The 15847-nt window shown below is 43.2% G+C and overlaps 45 non-coding genes and 1 pseudogene across 45 annotated transcripts; all 46 read right to left on the bottom strand.

The window, feature by feature from the left end:
* Positions 1-134: 134 nt before the first annotated feature.
* Positions 135-253, bottom strand: LOC133787833 (5S ribosomal RNA). Its single transcript, XR_009872824.1, has one exon. It is a non-coding gene; the product is annotated as a 5S ribosomal RNA (ribosomal RNA).
* Positions 254-479: 226 nt separating this feature from the next.
* Positions 480-598, bottom strand: LOC133788008 (5S ribosomal RNA). The gene has a single exon (XR_009872991.1). It is a non-coding gene; the product is annotated as a 5S ribosomal RNA (ribosomal RNA).
* Positions 599-824: 226 nt separating this feature from the next.
* LOC133786739 (5S ribosomal RNA) lies at positions 825-943 on the bottom strand. The gene has a single exon (XR_009871884.1). It is a non-coding gene; the product is annotated as a 5S ribosomal RNA (ribosomal RNA).
* A 226-nt stretch (positions 944-1169) lies between these two features.
* LOC133786952 (5S ribosomal RNA) lies at positions 1170-1288 on the bottom strand. The gene has a single exon (XR_009872089.1). It is a non-coding gene; the product is annotated as a 5S ribosomal RNA (ribosomal RNA).
* A 220-nt stretch (positions 1289-1508) lies between these two features.
* LOC133787958 (5S ribosomal RNA) lies at positions 1509-1627 on the bottom strand. Its single transcript, XR_009872944.1, has one exon. It is a non-coding gene; the product is annotated as a 5S ribosomal RNA (ribosomal RNA).
* Positions 1628-1856: 229 nt separating this feature from the next.
* LOC133787898 (5S ribosomal RNA) lies at positions 1857-1975 on the bottom strand. The gene has a single exon (XR_009872886.1). It is a non-coding gene; the product is annotated as a 5S ribosomal RNA (ribosomal RNA).
* Positions 1976-2195: 220 nt separating this feature from the next.
* Positions 2196-2314, bottom strand: LOC133786536 (5S ribosomal RNA). The gene has a single exon (XR_009871691.1). It is a non-coding gene; the product is annotated as a 5S ribosomal RNA (ribosomal RNA).
* A 227-nt stretch (positions 2315-2541) lies between these two features.
* On the bottom strand, positions 2542-2660 carry LOC133788070 (5S ribosomal RNA). Its single transcript, XR_009873049.1, has one exon. It is a non-coding gene; the product is annotated as a 5S ribosomal RNA (ribosomal RNA).
* Positions 2661-2881: 221 nt separating this feature from the next.
* On the bottom strand, positions 2882-3000 carry LOC133787870 (5S ribosomal RNA). The gene has a single exon (XR_009872859.1). It is a non-coding gene; the product is annotated as a 5S ribosomal RNA (ribosomal RNA).
* Positions 3001-3221: 221 nt separating this feature from the next.
* LOC133787842 (5S ribosomal RNA) lies at positions 3222-3340 on the bottom strand. Its single transcript, XR_009872833.1, has one exon. It is a non-coding gene; the product is annotated as a 5S ribosomal RNA (ribosomal RNA).
* A 225-nt stretch (positions 3341-3565) lies between these two features.
* On the bottom strand, positions 3566-3684 carry LOC133788163 (5S ribosomal RNA). The gene has a single exon (XR_009873137.1). It is a non-coding gene; the product is annotated as a 5S ribosomal RNA (ribosomal RNA).
* Positions 3685-3911: 227 nt separating this feature from the next.
* On the bottom strand, positions 3912-4030 carry LOC133786887 (5S ribosomal RNA). Its single transcript, XR_009872028.1, has one exon. It is a non-coding gene; the product is annotated as a 5S ribosomal RNA (ribosomal RNA).
* Positions 4031-4253: 223 nt separating this feature from the next.
* On the bottom strand, positions 4254-4372 carry LOC133786309 (5S ribosomal RNA). Its single transcript, XR_009871475.1, has one exon. It is a non-coding gene; the product is annotated as a 5S ribosomal RNA (ribosomal RNA).
* A 229-nt stretch (positions 4373-4601) lies between these two features.
* Positions 4602-4720, bottom strand: LOC133787897 (5S ribosomal RNA). The gene has a single exon (XR_009872885.1). It is a non-coding gene; the product is annotated as a 5S ribosomal RNA (ribosomal RNA).
* A 220-nt stretch (positions 4721-4940) lies between these two features.
* LOC133788167 (5S ribosomal RNA) lies at positions 4941-5059 on the bottom strand. The gene has a single exon (XR_009873141.1). It is a non-coding gene; the product is annotated as a 5S ribosomal RNA (ribosomal RNA).
* A 225-nt stretch (positions 5060-5284) lies between these two features.
* LOC133787969 (5S ribosomal RNA) lies at positions 5285-5403 on the bottom strand. The gene has a single exon (XR_009872954.1). It is a non-coding gene; the product is annotated as a 5S ribosomal RNA (ribosomal RNA).
* A 221-nt stretch (positions 5404-5624) lies between these two features.
* On the bottom strand, positions 5625-5743 carry LOC133787868 (5S ribosomal RNA). Its single transcript, XR_009872857.1, has one exon. It is a non-coding gene; the product is annotated as a 5S ribosomal RNA (ribosomal RNA).
* Positions 5744-5968: 225 nt separating this feature from the next.
* Positions 5969-6087, bottom strand: LOC133788106 (5S ribosomal RNA). The gene has a single exon (XR_009873084.1). It is a non-coding gene; the product is annotated as a 5S ribosomal RNA (ribosomal RNA).
* Positions 6088-6312: 225 nt separating this feature from the next.
* On the bottom strand, positions 6313-6431 carry LOC133787831 (5S ribosomal RNA). The gene has a single exon (XR_009872822.1). It is a non-coding gene; the product is annotated as a 5S ribosomal RNA (ribosomal RNA).
* A 221-nt stretch (positions 6432-6652) lies between these two features.
* LOC133786436 (5S ribosomal RNA) lies at positions 6653-6771 on the bottom strand. The gene has a single exon (XR_009871597.1). It is a non-coding gene; the product is annotated as a 5S ribosomal RNA (ribosomal RNA).
* Positions 6772-6998: 227 nt separating this feature from the next.
* On the bottom strand, positions 6999-7117 carry LOC133786543 (5S ribosomal RNA). Its single transcript, XR_009871698.1, has one exon. It is a non-coding gene; the product is annotated as a 5S ribosomal RNA (ribosomal RNA).
* A 225-nt stretch (positions 7118-7342) lies between these two features.
* LOC133786354 (5S ribosomal RNA) lies at positions 7343-7461 on the bottom strand. Its single transcript, XR_009871518.1, has one exon. It is a non-coding gene; the product is annotated as a 5S ribosomal RNA (ribosomal RNA).
* A 227-nt stretch (positions 7462-7688) lies between these two features.
* Positions 7689-7807, bottom strand: LOC133786301 (5S ribosomal RNA). Its single transcript, XR_009871467.1, has one exon. It is a non-coding gene; the product is annotated as a 5S ribosomal RNA (ribosomal RNA).
* Positions 7808-8031: 224 nt separating this feature from the next.
* Positions 8032-8150, bottom strand: LOC133786471 (5S ribosomal RNA). Its single transcript, XR_009871630.1, has one exon. It is a non-coding gene; the product is annotated as a 5S ribosomal RNA (ribosomal RNA).
* A 226-nt stretch (positions 8151-8376) lies between these two features.
* Positions 8377-8495, bottom strand: LOC133786579 (5S ribosomal RNA). Its single transcript, XR_009871732.1, has one exon. It is a non-coding gene; the product is annotated as a 5S ribosomal RNA (ribosomal RNA).
* A 226-nt stretch (positions 8496-8721) lies between these two features.
* On the bottom strand, positions 8722-8840 carry LOC133788031 (5S ribosomal RNA). Its single transcript, XR_009873013.1, has one exon. It is a non-coding gene; the product is annotated as a 5S ribosomal RNA (ribosomal RNA).
* A 226-nt stretch (positions 8841-9066) lies between these two features.
* On the bottom strand, positions 9067-9185 carry LOC133788030 (5S ribosomal RNA). The gene has a single exon (XR_009873012.1). It is a non-coding gene; the product is annotated as a 5S ribosomal RNA (ribosomal RNA).
* A 226-nt stretch (positions 9186-9411) lies between these two features.
* Positions 9412-9529, bottom strand: LOC133786665 (5S ribosomal RNA). The gene has a single exon (XR_009871811.1). It is a non-coding gene; the product is annotated as a 5S ribosomal RNA (ribosomal RNA).
* Positions 9530-9755: 226 nt separating this feature from the next.
* Positions 9756-9874, bottom strand: LOC133788029 (5S ribosomal RNA). The gene has a single exon (XR_009873011.1). It is a non-coding gene; the product is annotated as a 5S ribosomal RNA (ribosomal RNA).
* A 221-nt stretch (positions 9875-10095) lies between these two features.
* Positions 10096-10214, bottom strand: LOC133787936 (5S ribosomal RNA). Its single transcript, XR_009872923.1, has one exon. It is a non-coding gene; the product is annotated as a 5S ribosomal RNA (ribosomal RNA).
* A 226-nt stretch (positions 10215-10440) lies between these two features.
* On the bottom strand, positions 10441-10559 carry LOC133787127 (5S ribosomal RNA; annotated as a pseudogene).
* Positions 10560-10784: 225 nt separating this feature from the next.
* LOC133786418 (5S ribosomal RNA) lies at positions 10785-10903 on the bottom strand. The gene has a single exon (XR_009871580.1). It is a non-coding gene; the product is annotated as a 5S ribosomal RNA (ribosomal RNA).
* A 227-nt stretch (positions 10904-11130) lies between these two features.
* On the bottom strand, positions 11131-11249 carry LOC133786300 (5S ribosomal RNA). Its single transcript, XR_009871466.1, has one exon. It is a non-coding gene; the product is annotated as a 5S ribosomal RNA (ribosomal RNA).
* Positions 11250-11475: 226 nt separating this feature from the next.
* LOC133786483 (5S ribosomal RNA) lies at positions 11476-11594 on the bottom strand. The gene has a single exon (XR_009871641.1). It is a non-coding gene; the product is annotated as a 5S ribosomal RNA (ribosomal RNA).
* Positions 11595-11814: 220 nt separating this feature from the next.
* Positions 11815-11933, bottom strand: LOC133786562 (5S ribosomal RNA). The gene has a single exon (XR_009871716.1). It is a non-coding gene; the product is annotated as a 5S ribosomal RNA (ribosomal RNA).
* Positions 11934-12157: 224 nt separating this feature from the next.
* LOC133788016 (5S ribosomal RNA) lies at positions 12158-12276 on the bottom strand. Its single transcript, XR_009872999.1, has one exon. It is a non-coding gene; the product is annotated as a 5S ribosomal RNA (ribosomal RNA).
* Positions 12277-12502: 226 nt separating this feature from the next.
* LOC133786846 (5S ribosomal RNA) lies at positions 12503-12621 on the bottom strand. The gene has a single exon (XR_009871987.1). It is a non-coding gene; the product is annotated as a 5S ribosomal RNA (ribosomal RNA).
* Positions 12622-12846: 225 nt separating this feature from the next.
* LOC133786491 (5S ribosomal RNA) lies at positions 12847-12965 on the bottom strand. Its single transcript, XR_009871649.1, has one exon. It is a non-coding gene; the product is annotated as a 5S ribosomal RNA (ribosomal RNA).
* A 226-nt stretch (positions 12966-13191) lies between these two features.
* LOC133786482 (5S ribosomal RNA) lies at positions 13192-13310 on the bottom strand. The gene has a single exon (XR_009871640.1). It is a non-coding gene; the product is annotated as a 5S ribosomal RNA (ribosomal RNA).
* A 220-nt stretch (positions 13311-13530) lies between these two features.
* On the bottom strand, positions 13531-13649 carry LOC133786444 (5S ribosomal RNA). Its single transcript, XR_009871605.1, has one exon. It is a non-coding gene; the product is annotated as a 5S ribosomal RNA (ribosomal RNA).
* Positions 13650-13873: 224 nt separating this feature from the next.
* Positions 13874-13992, bottom strand: LOC133786538 (5S ribosomal RNA). Its single transcript, XR_009871693.1, has one exon. It is a non-coding gene; the product is annotated as a 5S ribosomal RNA (ribosomal RNA).
* Positions 13993-14218: 226 nt separating this feature from the next.
* LOC133786845 (5S ribosomal RNA) lies at positions 14219-14337 on the bottom strand. The gene has a single exon (XR_009871986.1). It is a non-coding gene; the product is annotated as a 5S ribosomal RNA (ribosomal RNA).
* A 225-nt stretch (positions 14338-14562) lies between these two features.
* On the bottom strand, positions 14563-14681 carry LOC133786490 (5S ribosomal RNA). Its single transcript, XR_009871648.1, has one exon. It is a non-coding gene; the product is annotated as a 5S ribosomal RNA (ribosomal RNA).
* A 226-nt stretch (positions 14682-14907) lies between these two features.
* LOC133786481 (5S ribosomal RNA) lies at positions 14908-15026 on the bottom strand. Its single transcript, XR_009871639.1, has one exon. It is a non-coding gene; the product is annotated as a 5S ribosomal RNA (ribosomal RNA).
* A 220-nt stretch (positions 15027-15246) lies between these two features.
* LOC133786328 (5S ribosomal RNA) lies at positions 15247-15365 on the bottom strand. The gene has a single exon (XR_009871493.1). It is a non-coding gene; the product is annotated as a 5S ribosomal RNA (ribosomal RNA).
* A 224-nt stretch (positions 15366-15589) lies between these two features.
* LOC133788015 (5S ribosomal RNA) lies at positions 15590-15708 on the bottom strand. Its single transcript, XR_009872998.1, has one exon. It is a non-coding gene; the product is annotated as a 5S ribosomal RNA (ribosomal RNA).
* Between the last annotated feature and the right edge of the window lie 139 nt (positions 15709-15847).

Here is a 15847-nt window from a genome sequence, read left to right as displayed (position 1 = left end):
TGTTAGTGACCACAGTGTTAACCCCTCAAGCGAAATAGAATAAATGACTCTTTAAAGATTTAAAACAGAAAATACAAACTTTTGAGCCGTAAGAGGATTTTTTAAGAACAAAAAAAAAAAAAATGATGTTTTCAGGGGTGCAACACGAGGACTTCCAAGGAGGTCACCCATCCATGTACTACTCTCGCCCAAGCACGCTTAACTGCGGAGTTCTGATGGGATCCGGTGCATTAGTGCTGGTATGATCGCACCCGGAATGTTTGGTCCGCAATATTCATTTATAGCAAACGCGTGTGTCCTCCCTTTTCTCCCTCGGATCAACTAGGAACTTCTTATTCGCTGCTTGTTAGTGACCACGGTGTTAACCCCTCAAGGGAAACAGAATAAATGTCTCTTTCAAGATTTAAAACAGAAAATACAAACTTTTGAGCCGTAAGTGGGTTTTTCAAGAACAAAACAAAAAAAAAATGATGTTTTCAGGGGTGCAACACGAGGACTTCCCAGGAGGTCACCCATCCTAGTACAAGTCTCGCCCAAACACGCTTAACTGCGGAGTTCTGATGGGATCCGGTGCATTAGAGCTGGTATGATCGCACCCGGAATGTTTGGTCCGCAATATTCATTTATAGCGAAAGCGTGTGTCCTCCCTTTTCTCCCTCGGATCATCTAGGAACTTCTTATTCGCTGCTTGTTAGTGACCACGGTGTTAACCCCTCAAGGGAAACGGAATAAATGTCTCTTTAAAGATTTCAAACAGTAATTACAAACTTTTGAGCCGTAAGTGGGTTTTTGAAGAACAAAAAAAAAAAAAAATGTTGTTTTCAGGGGTGCAACACGAGGACTTCCCAGGAGGTCACCCATCATAGTACTACTCTCGCCCAAGAACGCTTAACTGTGGAGTTCTAATGGGATCCGGTGCATTAATGCAGGTATGATCGAACCCGGAATGTTTGGTCCGCAATATTCATTTATAGCGAACGCGTGTGTCCTCCCATTTCTGCCTTGGATCATCTAGGAACTTCTTATCGCTTCTTGTTAGTGACCACGGTGTTAACCGCTCAAGGGAAACGGAATAAATGTCTCTTTAAAGATTTCAAACAGAAATTACAAACTTTTGAGCCGTAAGTGGGTTTTTGAAGAACAAAAAAAAAAAAAAAATGTTGTTATCAGGGGTGCTACACGAGGACTTCCCAGGAGGTCACCCATCCTAATACTACTCTCGCCCAAGCACGCTTATTTACGGAGTTCTGATGGGATTCGGTGCATTAGTGCTGGTATCATCGCACCCAGAATGTTTGGACCGCAATATTCATTTATAGCGAACGCGTGTGTCCTCCTTTTTCTCCCTCGGATCAACTAGGAACTTCTTATTCGCTGCTTGTTAGTGACCACGGTCTTAACCTCTCTAAGGAAACAGAATAAATGACTCTTTAAAGATTTTAAACAGAAAATACAAACTTTTGAGCCGTAAGTGGATTTTTGAAGAATAAAAAAAAATGATGTTTTCAGGGGTGCAACACGAAGACTTCCCAGGAGGTCACCCATCCTAGTATTACTCTCGCCCATGCACGCTTAACTGCGGAGTTCTGATGGGATCCGGTGCATTAGTGCAGGTATGATCGCACCCGGAATGTTTGGTCCGCAATATTTATTTATAGCGAACGCGTGTGTCCTCCCATTTCTGCCTTGGATCATCTAGGAACTTCTTATTCGCTGCTTGTTAGTGACCACGGTGTTAACCCCTCAAGGGAAACGGAATAAATGACTCTTTAAAGATTTGAAACAGAAAATACAAACTTTGGAGCCGTAAGTGGATTTTTGAAGAACAAATAAAAAAAAAAAAAATTAGGTTTTAAGGGGTGCAACACGAGGACTTCCCAGGAGGTCACCCATCCTAGTACTACTCTCGCCCAAGCACGCATAACTGCGGAGTTCTGATGGGATCCGATGCATTAGTGCTGGTATGATCGCACCCGGAATGTTTGTTCCGCACCATTCATTTATAAGGAACGCGTGTGTCCTCCCTTTTCTCCCTCGGATTAACTAGGAACGTCTTATTCGCTGCTTGTTAGTGACCACGGTCTTAACCTCTCAAAGGAAACAGAATAAATGACTCTTTAAAGATTTTAAACAGAAAATACAAACTTTTGAGCCGTAAGTGGATTTTTGAAGAACAAAAAAAAATGATGTTTTCAGGGGTGCAACACGAGGACTTCCCAGGAGGTCACCCATTCTAGTACTATTCTCGCCCAAACACATTTAACTGCGGAGTTCAGATGGGATCCAGTGCATTAGTGGCGGTATGATCGCACCCGGAATGTTTGGTCCGCCATATACATTTATAGCGAACGCGTGTGTCCTTCCTTTTCTCCCTCGGATCAACTATGAACTTCTTATTCGCTTCTTGTTAGTGACCACGGTGTTAACCCCTCAAGGGAAACAGAATAAATGACTCTTTAAAGATTTGAAACAGAAAATACAAACTTTTGAGCCGTAATTGGATTTTTGAAGAACAAAAAAAAAAAAAAAATGATGTTTTCAGGGGTGCAACACGAGGACTTCCCAGGAGGTCACCCAACCTAGTACTACTCTCGACCAAGCACGCTTAACTGCGGAGTTCTGATGGGATCCGTTGCAATAGTGCTGGTATGATCGCACCCGGATTGTTTAGTCCGCAATATTCATTTATAGCGAACGCGTGTGTCCTCCCATTTCTCCCTCGGATCAACTAGGAACGTCTTATTCGCTGCTTGTTGGTGACCACGGTCTTAACCCCTCAAAGGAAACAGAATAAATGATTCTTTAAAGATTATAAACAGAAAATACAAACTTTTGAGCCGTAAGTGCATTTTTGAAGAACAAAAAAAAAATGATGTTTTCAGGGGTGCAACACGAGGACTTCTCAGGAGGTCACCCATCCTAGTACTACTCTCGCCCAAGCACGCTTAACTGCAGAGTTCTGATGGGATCCGGTGGATTAGTACTGGTATGATCGCACCCGGAATGTTTGGTCCGCAATATTCATTTATAGAGAACGCGTGTGTCCTCCCTTTTCTCCCTCGGATCAACTAGGAACGTCTTATTCGCGGCTTGTTGGTGACCACGGTCTTAACCCCTCAAAGGAAACAGAATAAATGATTCTTTAAAGATTATAAACAGAAAATACAAACTTTTGAGCCGTAAGTGGATTTTTGAAGAACAAAAAAAAAATGATGTTTTCAGGGGTGCAACACGTGGACTTCTCAGGAGGTCACCCATCCTAGTACTACTCTCGCCCAAGCACGCTTAACTGCAGAGTTCTGATGGGATCCGGTGGATTAGTACTGGTATGATCGCACCCGGAATGTTTGGTCCGCAATATTCATTTATAGAGAACGCGTGTGTCCTCCCTTTTCTCCCTCGGATCAACTAGGAACTTCTTATTCGCTGCTTTTTAGTGACCACGGTGTTAACCCCTCAAGGGAAACGGAATAAATGACTCTTTAAAGATTTGAAACAGAAAATACAAACTTTAGAGCCGTAATTGGATTTTTGCAGAACAAAAAAAAAAAAAATGATGTTTTCAGGGGTGCAACACGAGGACTTCCCAGGAGTTCACCCATCCTAGTAATTCTCTCGCCCAAGCACGCTTAACTGCGGAGTTCTGATGGGATCCGGTGCATTAGTGCTGGTATGATCGCACCCGGAATGTTTGGTCCGCTATATTCATTTATAGCGAACGCGTGTGTCCTCCCTTTTCTCCCTCGGATCAACTAGGAACTTCTTATTCGCTTCTTGTTAGTGACCACGGTGTTAACCCCTCAAGGGAAACGGAATAAATGACTCTTTAAAGATTTGAAACAGAAAATACAAACTTTTGAGCCGTAAGTGGATTTTTGAAGAACAAAAAAAAAAAAGAAATGATGTTTTCAGGGGTGCAACACGAGGACTTCCCAGGAGGTCACCCATCCTAGTAATTCTCTCGCCCAAGCATGCTTAACTACGGAGTTTTGATGGGATCCGGTGCATTAGTTCTAGTATGATCGCACCCTGAATGTTTGGTCCGCAATATTCATTTATAGCCAACACGTGTGTCCTCCCTTTTCTCCCTCGGATCAACTAGGAACATCTTATTCGCTGCTTGTTAGTGACCACGGTGTTAACCCCTCAAGGGAAACGGAATAAATGACTCTTTAAAGATTTGAAACAGAAAATACAAACTTTTGAGCCGTAAGTGGATTTTTGAAGAACAAAAAAAAAAAATGATGTTTTCAGGGGTGCAACACGAGGACTTCCCAGGAGGTCACCCATCCCAGTACTACGCTCTCCCAAGCACGCTTAACTGCGGAGTTCTGATGGGATCCGGTGCATTAGTGCTGGTATGATCGCACCTGGAATGTTTGGTCCGCAATATTCATTTATAGCGGACGCGTGTGTCCTCCCTTTTCTCCGTCGGATCAACTAGGAACTTCTTATTCGCTGCTTGTTAGTGACCACGGTGTTAACCCCTCAAGGGAAACGGAATAAATGACTCTTTAAAGATTTGAAACAGAAAATACAAACTTTTGAGCCGTAAGTGGATTTTTGAAGAACAAATAAAAAAAAAAAAAATTAGGTTTTAAGGGGTGCAACACGAGGACTTCCCAGGAGGTCACCCATCCTAGTACTACTCTCGCCCAAGCACGCATAACTGCGGAGTTCTGATGGGATCCGATGCATTAGTGCTGGTATGATCGCACCCGGAATGTTTGTTCCGCACCATTCATTTATAAGGAACGCGTGTGTCCTCCCTTTTCTCCCTCGGATTAACTAGGAACGTCTTATTCGCTGCTTGTTAGTGACCACGGTCTTAACCTCTCAAAGGAAACAGAATAAATGACTCTTTAAAGATTTTAAACAGAAAATACAAACTTTTGAGCCGTAAGTGGATTTTTGAAGAACAAAAAAAAATGATGTTTTCAGGGGTGCAACACGAGGACTTCCCAGGAGGTCACCCATTCTAGTACTATTCTCGCCCAAACACATTTAACTGCGGAGTTCAGATGGGATCCAGTGCATTAGTGCCGGTATGATCGCACCCGGAATGTTTGGTCCGCCATATACATTTATAGCGAACGCGTGTGTCCTTCCTTTTCTCCCTCGGATCAACTATGAACTTCTTATTCGCTTCTTGTTAGTGACCACGGTGTTAACCCCTCAAGGGAAACAGAATAAATGACTCTTTAAAGATTTGAAACAGAAAATACAAACTTTTGAGCCGTAATTGGATTTTTGAAGAACAAAAAAAAAAAAAATGATGTTTTCAGGGGTGCAACACGAGGACTTCCCAGGAGGTCACCCAACCTAGTACTACTCTCGACCAAGCACGCTTAACTGCGGAGTTCTGATGGGATCCGTTGCATTAGTGCTGGTATGATCGCACCCGGATTGTTTAGTCCGCAATATTCATTTATAGCGAACGCGTGTGTCCTCCCATTTCTCCCTCGGATCAACTAGGAACGTCTTATTCGCTGCTTGTTGGTGACCACGGTCTTAACCCCTCAAAGGAAACAGAATAAATGATTCTTTAAAGATTATAAACAGAAAATACAAACTTTTGAGCCGTAAGTGGATTTTTGAAGAACAAAAAAAAAATGATGTTTTCAGGGGTGCAACACGAGGACTTCTCAGGAGGTCACCCATCCTAGTACTACTCTCGCCCAAGCACGCTTAACTGCAGAGTTCTGATGGGATCCGGTGGATTAGTACTGGTATGATCGCACCCGGAATGTTTGGTCCGCAATATTCATTTATAGAGAACGCGTGTGTCCTCCCTTTTCTCCCTCGGATCAACTAGGAACTTCTTATTCGCTGCTTGTTAGTGACCACGGTGTTAACCCATCAAGGGAAACGGAATAAATGACTCTGTAAAGAGTTAAAATAGAAAATACAAACTTTTGAGCCATAAGTGGATTTTTGAAGAACAAAAAAAAAAAACATGATGTTTTCAGGGGTGCAACACGAGGACTTCCCAGGAGGTCACCCATCCTTGTACTATTCTCGCCCAAACACGCTTAACTGCAGAGTTCAGATGGGATCCGGTGCATTAGTGCCGGTATGATCGCACCCAGAATGTTTGGTCCGCAATTTTCATTTATAGCGAATGCGTGTGTCCTCTCTTTTCTCCCTCGGATCAACTAGGAACTTCTTATTCGCTGCTTGTTAGTGACCACGGTGTTAACCCCTCAAGGGAAACAGTATAAATGACTCTTTAAAGATTTGAAACAGAAAATACAAACTTTTGAGCCGTAATTGGATTTTTGAAGAACAAAAAAAAAAAAATTGATTTTTTCAGGGGTGCAACACGAGGACTTCCCAGGAGGTCACCCAACCTAGTACTACTCTCGCCCAAGCACGCTTAACTGCGGAGTTCTGATGGGATCCGTTGCATTTGTGCTGGTATGATCGCACCCGAATTGTTTAGTCCGCAATATTCATTTATAGCGAACGCGTGTGTCCTCCCTTTTCTCCCTCGGATCAACTAGGAACGTCTTATTCGCTGCTTGTTGGTGACCACGGTCTTAACCCCTCAAAGGAAACATAATAAATGATTGTTTAAAGATTATAAATAGAAAATACAAACTTTTGAGCCGTAAGTGGATTTTTGAAGAACAAAAAAAAAATGATGTTTTCAGGGGTGCAACACGAGGACTTCTCAGGAGGTCACCCATCCTAGTACTACACTCGCCCAAGCACGCTTAACTGCAGAGTTCTGATGGGATCCGGTGGATTACTACTGGTATGATCGCACCCGGAATGTTTGGACCGCAATATTCATTTATAGAGAACGCGTGTGTCCTCCCTTTTGTCCCACGGATCAACTACGAACTTCTTATTCGCTGCTTGTTAGTAACCACGGTGTTAACCCCTCAAGGGAAACGGAATAAATGACTCTTTAAAGAGTTAAAACAGACAATACAAACTTTTGAGCCATAAGTGGATTTTTGAAGAACAAAAAAAAAAAAAAAATAATGTTTTCAGGGGTGCAACATGAGGACTTCCTAGGAGGTCACCCATCCTAGTACTATTCTCGCCCAACCACGCTTAACTGCGGAGTTCTGATGGGATCCGGTGCATTAGTGCTGGTATGATCGCACCCGGAATGTTTGGTCCGCAATATTCATTTATAGCGAACGCGTGTGTCCTCCCTTTTCTCCCTCGGATCCACTAGGAACTTCTTATTCGCTGCTTGTTAGTGACCACGGTGTTAACCCCTCAAGGGAAACGGAATAAATGTCTCTTTCAAGATTTAAAACAGAAAATACAAACTTTTGAGCCGTAAGTGGGTTTTTGAAGAACAAAAAAAAAAAAAATGATGTTTTCAGGGGTGCAGCACGAGGACTTCTCAGGAGGTCACCCATCCTAGTACTACTCTCGCCCAAGCACGCTTAACTGCAGAGTTCTTATGGGATCCGGTGGATTAGTACTGGTATGATCGCACCCGGAATGTTTTGTCCGCAATATTCATTTATAGAGAACGCGTGTGTCCTCCCTTTTCTCTAACAGATCAACTAGGAACTTCTTATTCGCTGCTTGTTAGTGACCACGGTGTTAACCCCTCAAGGGAAACAGAATAAATGACTCTTTAAAGAGTTAAAATAGAAAATACAAAATTTTGAGGCATAAGTGGATTTTTGAAGAACAAAAAAAAAAAAGAAATGATGTTTTCAGGGGTGCAACACGAGGACTTCCCAGGAGTTCACCCATCCTAGTACTATTCTCGCCCAAACACGCTTAACTGCGGAGTTCAGATGGGATCCGGTGCATTAGTGCCGGTATGATCACACCCGGAATGTTTGGTCCGCAATATTCATTTATAACGAACGCGTGTGTCCTCCCTTTTCTCCCTCGGATCAACTAGGAACTTCTTATTCGCTGCTTGTTAGTGACCACGGTGTTAACCCCTCAAGGGAAACAGAATAAATGACTCTTTGAAGATTTGAAACAGAAAATACAAACTTTTGAGCCGTAATTGGATTTTTGAAGAACAAAAAAAAAAAAATGATGTTTTCAGGGGTGCAACACGAGGACTTCCAAGGAGGTCACCCATCCTAGTACTACTCTCGCCCAAGCACGCTTTACTGCGGAGTTCTGATGGGATCTCGTGGATTAGTGCTGGTATGATCGCACCCGGAATGTTTGGTCCGCAATATTCATTTATAGCGAACGCGTGTGTCCTCCCTTTTCTCCCTGGGATCATCTAGGAACTTCTTATTCGCTGCTTGTTAGTGACCACGGTATTAACCCCTCAAGGGAAACGGAACAAACGACTCTTTAAAGATTTAAAACAGAAAATACATACTTTTGATCCGTTAGTGGATTTTTGAAGAACAAAAAAACAAAAAAATGATGTTTTCAGGGGTGCAACACGAGGACTTCCCAGGAGGTCACCCATCCCAGTACTACTCACGCCAAAGCACGCTTAACTGCGGAGTTCTGATGGGAATCGGTGCTTTAGTGCTGGTATGATCGCACCCGGAATGTTTGGTCCGCAATATTCATTTATAGCGAACGCGTGTGTCCTCCCTTTTCTCCCTGGGATCATCTAGGAACTTCTTATTCGCTGCTTGTTAGTGACCACGGTATTAACCCCTCAAGGGAAACGGAACAAACGACTCTTTAAAGATTTAAAACAGAAAATACATACTTTTGATCCGTAAGTGGATTTTTGAAGAACAAAAAAACAAAAAAATGATGTTTTCAGGGGTGCAACACGAGGACTTCCCAGGAGGTCACCCATCCCAGTACTACTCACGCCAAAGCACGCTTAACTGCGGAGTTCTGATGGGAACCGGTGCTTTAGTGCTGGTATGATCGCACCCGGAATGTTTGGTCCGCAATATTCATTTATAGAGAACGCGTGTGTCCTCCTTTTTCTCCCTGGGATCATCTAGGAACTTCTTATTCGCTGCTTGTTAGTGACCACGGTATTAACCCCTCAAGGGAAACGGAACAAACGACTCTTTAAAGATTTAAAACAGAAAATACATACTTTTGATCCGTAAGTGGATTTTTGAAGAACAAAAAAACAAAAAAATGATGTTTTCAGGGGTGCAACACGAGGACTTCCCAGGAGGTCACCCATCCCAGTACTACTCACGCCAAAGCACGCTTAACTGCGGAGTTCTGATGGGAACCGGTGCTTTAGTGCTGGTATGATCGCACCCGGAATGTTTGGTCCGCAATATTCATTTATAGCGAACGCGTGTGTCCTCCCTTTTCTCCCTGGGATCATCTAGGAACTTCTTATTCGCTGCTTGTTAGTGACCACGGTATTAACCCCTCAAGGGAAACGGAACAAACGACTCTTTAAAGATTTAAAACAGAAAATACATACTTTTGATCCGTAAGTGGATTTTTGAAGAACAAAAAAACAAAAAAATGATGTTTTCAGGGGTGCAACACGAGGACTTCCCAGGAGGTCACCCATCCCAGTACTACTCACGCCAAAGCACGCTTAACTGCGGAGTTCTGATGGGAACCGGTGCTTAGTGCTGGTATGATCGCACCCGGAATGTTTGGTCCGCAATATTCATTTATAGCGAACGCGTGTGTCCTCCCTTTTCTCCCTGGGATCATCTAGGAACTTCTTATTCGCTGCTTGTTAGTGACCACGGTATTAACCCCTCAAGGGAAACGGAACAAACGACTCTTTAAAGATTTAAAACAGAAAATACATACTTTTGATCCGTAAGTGGATTTTTGAAGAACAAAAAAACAAAAAAATGATGTTTTCAGGGGTGCAACACGAGGACTTCCCAGGAGGTCACCCATCCCAGTACTACTCACGCCAAAGCACGCTTAACTGCGGAGTTCTGATGGGAACCGGTGCTTTAGTGCTGGTATGATCGCACCCGGAATGTTTGGTCCGCAATATTCATTTATAGCGAACGCGTGTGTCCTCCCTTTTCTCCCTCGGATCAACTAGGAACGTCTTATTCGCTGCTTGTTGGTGACCACGGTCTTAACCCCTCAAAGGAAACATAATAAATGATTGTTTAAAGATTATAAATAGAAAATACAAACTTTTGAGCCGTAAGTGGATTTTTGAAGAACAAAAAAAAAATGATGTTTTCAGGGGTGCAACACGAGGACTTCTCAGGAGGTCACCCATCCTAGTACTACACTCGCCCAAGCACGCTTAACTGCAGAGTTCTGATGGGATCCGGTGGATTAGTACTGGTATGATCGCACCCGGAATGTTTGGACCGCAATATTCATTTATAGAGAACGCGTGTGTCCTCCCTTTTGTCCCACGGATCAACTACGAACTTCTTATTCGCTGCTTGTTAGTGACCACGGTGTTAACCCCTCAAGGGAAACGGAATAAATGACCCTTTAAAGAGTTAAAACAGACAATACAAACTTTTGAGCCATAAGTGGATTTTTGAAGAACAAAAAAAAAAAAAAATGATGTTTTCAGGGGTGCAACATGAGGACTTACTAGGAGGTCACCCATCCTAGTACTATTCTCGCCCAACCACGCTTAAGTGCGGAGTTCTGATTGGATCCGGTGCATTAGTGCTGGTATGATCGCACCCGGAATGTTTGGTCCGCAATATTCATTTATAGCGAACGCGTGTGTCCTCCCTTTTCTCCCTCGGATCCACTAGGAACTTCTTATTCGCTGCTTGTTAGTGACCACGGTGTTAACCCCTCAAGGGAAACAGAATAAATGTCTCTTTCAAGATTTAAAACAGAAAATACAAACTTTTGAGCCGTAAGTGGGTTTTTGAAGAACAAAAAAAAAAAAAATGATGTTTTCAGGGGTGCAGCACGAGGACTTCTCAGGAGGTCACCCATCCTAGTACTACTCTCGCCCAAGCACCCTTAACTGCAGAGTTCTTATGGGATCCGGTGGATTAGTACTGGTATGATCGCACCCGGAATGTTTTGTCCGCAATATTCATTTATAGAGAACGCGTGTGTCATCCCTTTTCTCTAACAGATCAACTAGGAACATCTTATTCGCTGCTTGTTAGTGACCACGGTGTTAACCCCTCAAGGGAAACAGAATAAATGACTTTTTAAAGAGTTAAAATAGAAAATACAAAATTTTGAGGCATAAGTGGATTTTTGAAGAACAAAAAAAAAAAAGAAATGATGTTTTCAGGGGTGCAACACGAGGACTTCCCAGGAGTTCACCCATCCTAGTACTATTCTCGCCCAAACACGCTTAACTGCGGAGTTCAGATGGGATCCGGTGCATTAGTGCCGGTATGATCACACCCGGAATGTTTGGTCCGCAATATTCATTTATAACGAACGCGTGTGTCCTCCCTTTTCTCCCTCGGATCAACTAGGAACTTCTTATTCGCTGCTTGTTAGTGACCACGGTGTTAACCCCTCAAGGGAAACAGAATAAATGACTCTTTGAAGATTTGAAACAGAAAATACAAACTTTTGAGCCGTAATTGGATTTTTGAAGAACCAAAAAAAAAAAAAATGATGTTTTCAGGGGTGCAACACGAGGACTTCCCAGGAGGTCACCCATCCTAGTACTACTCTCGCCCAAGCATGCTTAACTGCGGAGTTCTGATGGGATTCGATGCAGTAGTGCTGGTATGATCGCACCCGGAATGTTTCGTCCGCAATATTCATTTATAGCGAACGCGTGTGTCCTCCCTTTTCTCCCTCGGATCAACTAGGAACGTCTTATTCGCAGCTTGTTAGTGACCACGGTCTTAACCCCTCAAAAGAAACAGAATAAATGATTCTTTAAAGATTATAAACAGAAAATACAAACTTTTGAGCCGTAAGTGGATTTTTGAAGAACAAAAAAAAATGATGTTTTCAGGGGTGCAACACGAGGACTTCCCAGGAGGTCACCCATCCTAGTACTACTCTCGCCCAAGCACGCTTAACTACGGAGTTCTGATGGGATCCGGTGCATTAGTGCTGGTATGATCGCACCCGGAATGTTTGGTCCGCAATATTCATTTATAGGGAACGCGTGTGTCCTCCCTTTTCTCACTCGGATCAAGTAGGAACTTCTTATTCGCTGCTTGTTAGTGACCACGGTGTTAACCCCTCAAGGGAAACAGAATAAATGTCTCTTTAAAGATTTAAAACAGAAAATACAAACTTTAGAGCCCTAAGTGGGTTTTTGAAGAACAAAAAAAAAAAAATGTTGTTTTCAGGGGTGCAACACGAGGACTTCCCAGGAGGTCACCCATCCTAGTACTACTCTCGCCCAAGCACGCTTAACTGCGGAGTTCTGATGGGATCCGGTGGATTAGTGCTGCTATGATCGCAACCAGAATGTTTGGTCCGCAATATTCATTTATAGAGAACGCGTGTGTCCTCCCTTTTCTCCCTCGGATCAACTAGGAACTTCTTATTCGCTGCTTTTTAGTGACCACGGTGTTAACCCCTCAAGGGAAACGGAATAAATGACTCTTTAAAGATTTGAAACAGAAAATACAAACTTTAGAGCCGTAAGTGGATTTTTGAAGAACAAAAAAAAAAAAAAATGATGTTTTCAGGGGTGCAACACGAGGACTTCCCAGGAGGTCACCCAACCTAGTACTACTCTCGCCCAAGCACGCTAAACTGCGGAGTTCTGATGGGATCTGGTGCATTAGTGCTATCATGATCGCACCCGGAATGTTTGGTCCGCAATATTCAATTATTGCGAACGCGTGTGTCCTCCCTTTTCTCCCTCAGATCAACTAGGAACTTCTTATTCGCTGCTTGTTAGTGACCACGGTGTTAACACCTAAAGGGAAACGGAATAAATGACTCTTTAAAGATTTAAAACAGAAAATACAAACTTTTGAGCCGTAAGTGGATTTTTGAAGAACAAAAAAAAAAAAAATGATGTTTTCAGGGGTGCAACACGAGGACTTCCCCGGAGGTCACCCATCCTAGTACTATTCTCGCCCAAACACGCTTAACTGGGGAGTTCAGATGGGATCCGGTGCATTAGTGCCGGTATGATCACACCCGGAATGTTTGGTCCGCAATATTCATTTATAACGAACGCGTGTGTCCTCCCTTTTCTCCCTCGGATCAACTAGGAACTTCTTATTCGCTGCTTGTTAGTGACCACGGTGTTAACCCCTCAAGGGAAACAGAATAAATGACTCTTTGAAGATTTGAAACAGAAAATACAAACTTTTGAGCCGTAATTGGATTTTTGAAGAACCAAAAAAAAAAAAAATGATGTTTTCAGGGGTGCAACACGAGGACTTCCCAGGAGGTCACCCATCCTAGTACTACTCTCGCCCAAGCATGCTTAACTGCGGAGTTCTGATGGGATTCGATGCAGTAGTGCTGGTATGATCGCACCCGGAATGTTTCGTCCGCAATATTCATTTATAGCGAACGCGTGTGTCCTCCCTTTTCTCCCTCGGATCAACTAGGAACGTCTTATTCGCAGCTTGTTAGTGACCACGGTCTTAACCCCTCAAAAGAAACAGAATAAATGATTCTTTAAAGATTATAAACAGAAAATACAAACTTTTGAGCCGTAAGTGGATTTTTGAAGAACAAAAAAAAATGATGTTTTCAGGGGTGCAACACGAGGACTTCCCAGGAGGTCACCCATCCTAGTACTACTCTCGCCCAAGCACGCTTAACTACGGAGTTCTGATGGGATCCGGTGCATTAGTGCTGGTATGATCGCACCCGGAATGTTTGGTCCGCAATATTCATTTATAGGGAACGCGTGTGTCCTCCCTTTTCTCACTCGGATCAAGTAGGAACTTCTTATTCGCTGCTTGTTAGTGACCACGGTGTTAACCCCTCAAGGGAAACAGAATAAATGTCTCTTTAAAGATTTAAAACAGAAAATACAAACTTTAGAGCCCTAAGTGGGTTTTTGAAGAACAAGAAAAAAAAAATGTTGTTTTCAGGGGTGCAACACGACGACTTCCCAGGAGGTCACCCATCCTAGTACTACTCTCGCCCAAGCACGCTTAACTGCGGAGTTCTGATGGGATCCGGTGGATTAGTGCTGCTATGATCGCAACCAGAATGTTTGGTCCGCAATATTCATTTATAGAGAACGCGTGTGTCCTCCCTTTTCTCCCTCGGATCAACTAGGAACTTCTTATTCGCTGCTTTTTAGTGACCACGGTGTTAACCCCTCAAGGGAAACGGAATAAATGATTCTTTAAAGATTTGAAACAGAAAATACAAACTTTAGAGCCGTAAGTGGATTTTTGAAGAACAAAAAAAAAAAAAAATGATGTTTTCAGGGGTGCAACACGAGGACTTCCCAGGAGGTCACCCAACCTAGTACTACTCTCGCCCAAGCACGCTAAACTGCGGAGTTCTGATGGGATCTGGTGCATTAGTGCTATCATGATCGCACCCGGAATGTTTGGTCCGCAATATTCAATTATTGCGAACGCGTGTGTCCTCCCTTTTCTCCCTCAGATCAACTAGGAACTTCTTATTCGCTGCTTGTTAGTGACCACGGTGTTAACACCTAAAGGGAAACGGAATAAATGACTCTTTAAAGATTTAAAACAGAAAATACAAACTTTTGAGCCGTAAGTGGATTTTTGAAGAACAAAAAAAAAAAAAATGATGTTTTCAGGGGTGCAACACGAGGACTTCCCCGGAGGTCACCCATCCTAGTACTATTCTCGCCCAAACACGCTTAACTGGGGAGTTCAGATGGGATCCGGTGCATTAGTGCCGGTATGATCACACCCGGAATGTTTGGTCCGCAATATTCATTTATAACGAACGCGTGTGTCCTCCCTTTTCTCCCTCGGATCAACTAGGAACTTCTTATTCGCTGCTTGTTAGTGACCACGGTGTTAACCCCTCAAGGGAAACAGAATAAATGACTCTTTGAAGATTTGAAACAGAAAATACAAACTTTTGAGCCGTAATTGGATTTTTGAAGAACCAAAAAAAAAAAAAATGATGTTTTCAGGGGTGCAACACGAGGACTTCCCAGGAGGTCACCCATCCTAGTACTACTCTCGCCCAAGCATGCTTAACTGCGGAGTTCTGATGGGATTCGATGCAGTAGTGCTGGTATGATCGCACCCGGAATGTTTCGTCCGCAATATTCATTTATAGCGAACGCGTGTGTCCTCCCTTTTCTCCCTCGGATCAACTAGGAACGTCTTATTCGCAGCTTGTTAGTGACCACGGTCTTAACCCCTCAAAAGAAACAGAATAAATGATTCTTTAAAGATTATAAACAGAAAATACAAACTTTTGAGCCGTAAGTGGATTTTTGAAGAACAAAAAAAAATGATGTTTTCAGGGGTGCAACACGAGGACTTCCCAGGAGGTCACCCATCCTAGTACTACTCTCGCCCAAGCACGCTTAACTACGGAGTTCTGATGGGATCCGGTGCATTAGTGCTGGTATGATCGCACCCGGAATGTTTGGTCCGCAATATTCATTTATAGGGAACGCGTGTGTCCTCCCTTTTCTCACTCGGATCAAGTAGGAACTTCTTATTCGCTGCTTGTTAGTGACCACGGTGTTAACCCCTCAAGGGAAACAGAATAAATGTCTCTTTAAAGATTTAAAACAGAAAATACAAACTTTAGAGCCCTAAGTGGGTATTTGAAGAACAAAAAAAAAAAAATGTTGTTTTCAGGGGTGCAACACGAGGACTTCCCAGGAGGTCACCCATCCTAGTACTACTCTCGCCCAAGCACGCTTAACTGCGGAGTTCTGATGGGATCCGGTGGATTAGTGCTGCTATGATCGCAACCAGAATGTTTGGTCCGCAATATTCATTTATAGAGAACGCGTGTGTCCTCCCTTTTCTCCCTCGGATCAACTAGGAACTTCTTATTCGCTGCTTTTTAGTGACCACGGTGTTAACCCCTCAAGGGAAACGGAATAAATGAC

The sequence above is a fragment of the Humulus lupulus genome, chromosome 6 (genome assembly GCF_963169125.1).
Source record: "Humulus lupulus chromosome 6, drHumLupu1.1, whole genome shotgun sequence".
NCBI classification, from domain to species: domain Eukaryota; kingdom Viridiplantae; phylum Streptophyta; class Magnoliopsida; order Rosales; family Cannabaceae; genus Humulus; species Humulus lupulus.
The sequence above is the reverse complement of the archived record's forward strand: the minus strand, read 5'-3'. Positions and strand labels throughout refer to the sequence as shown.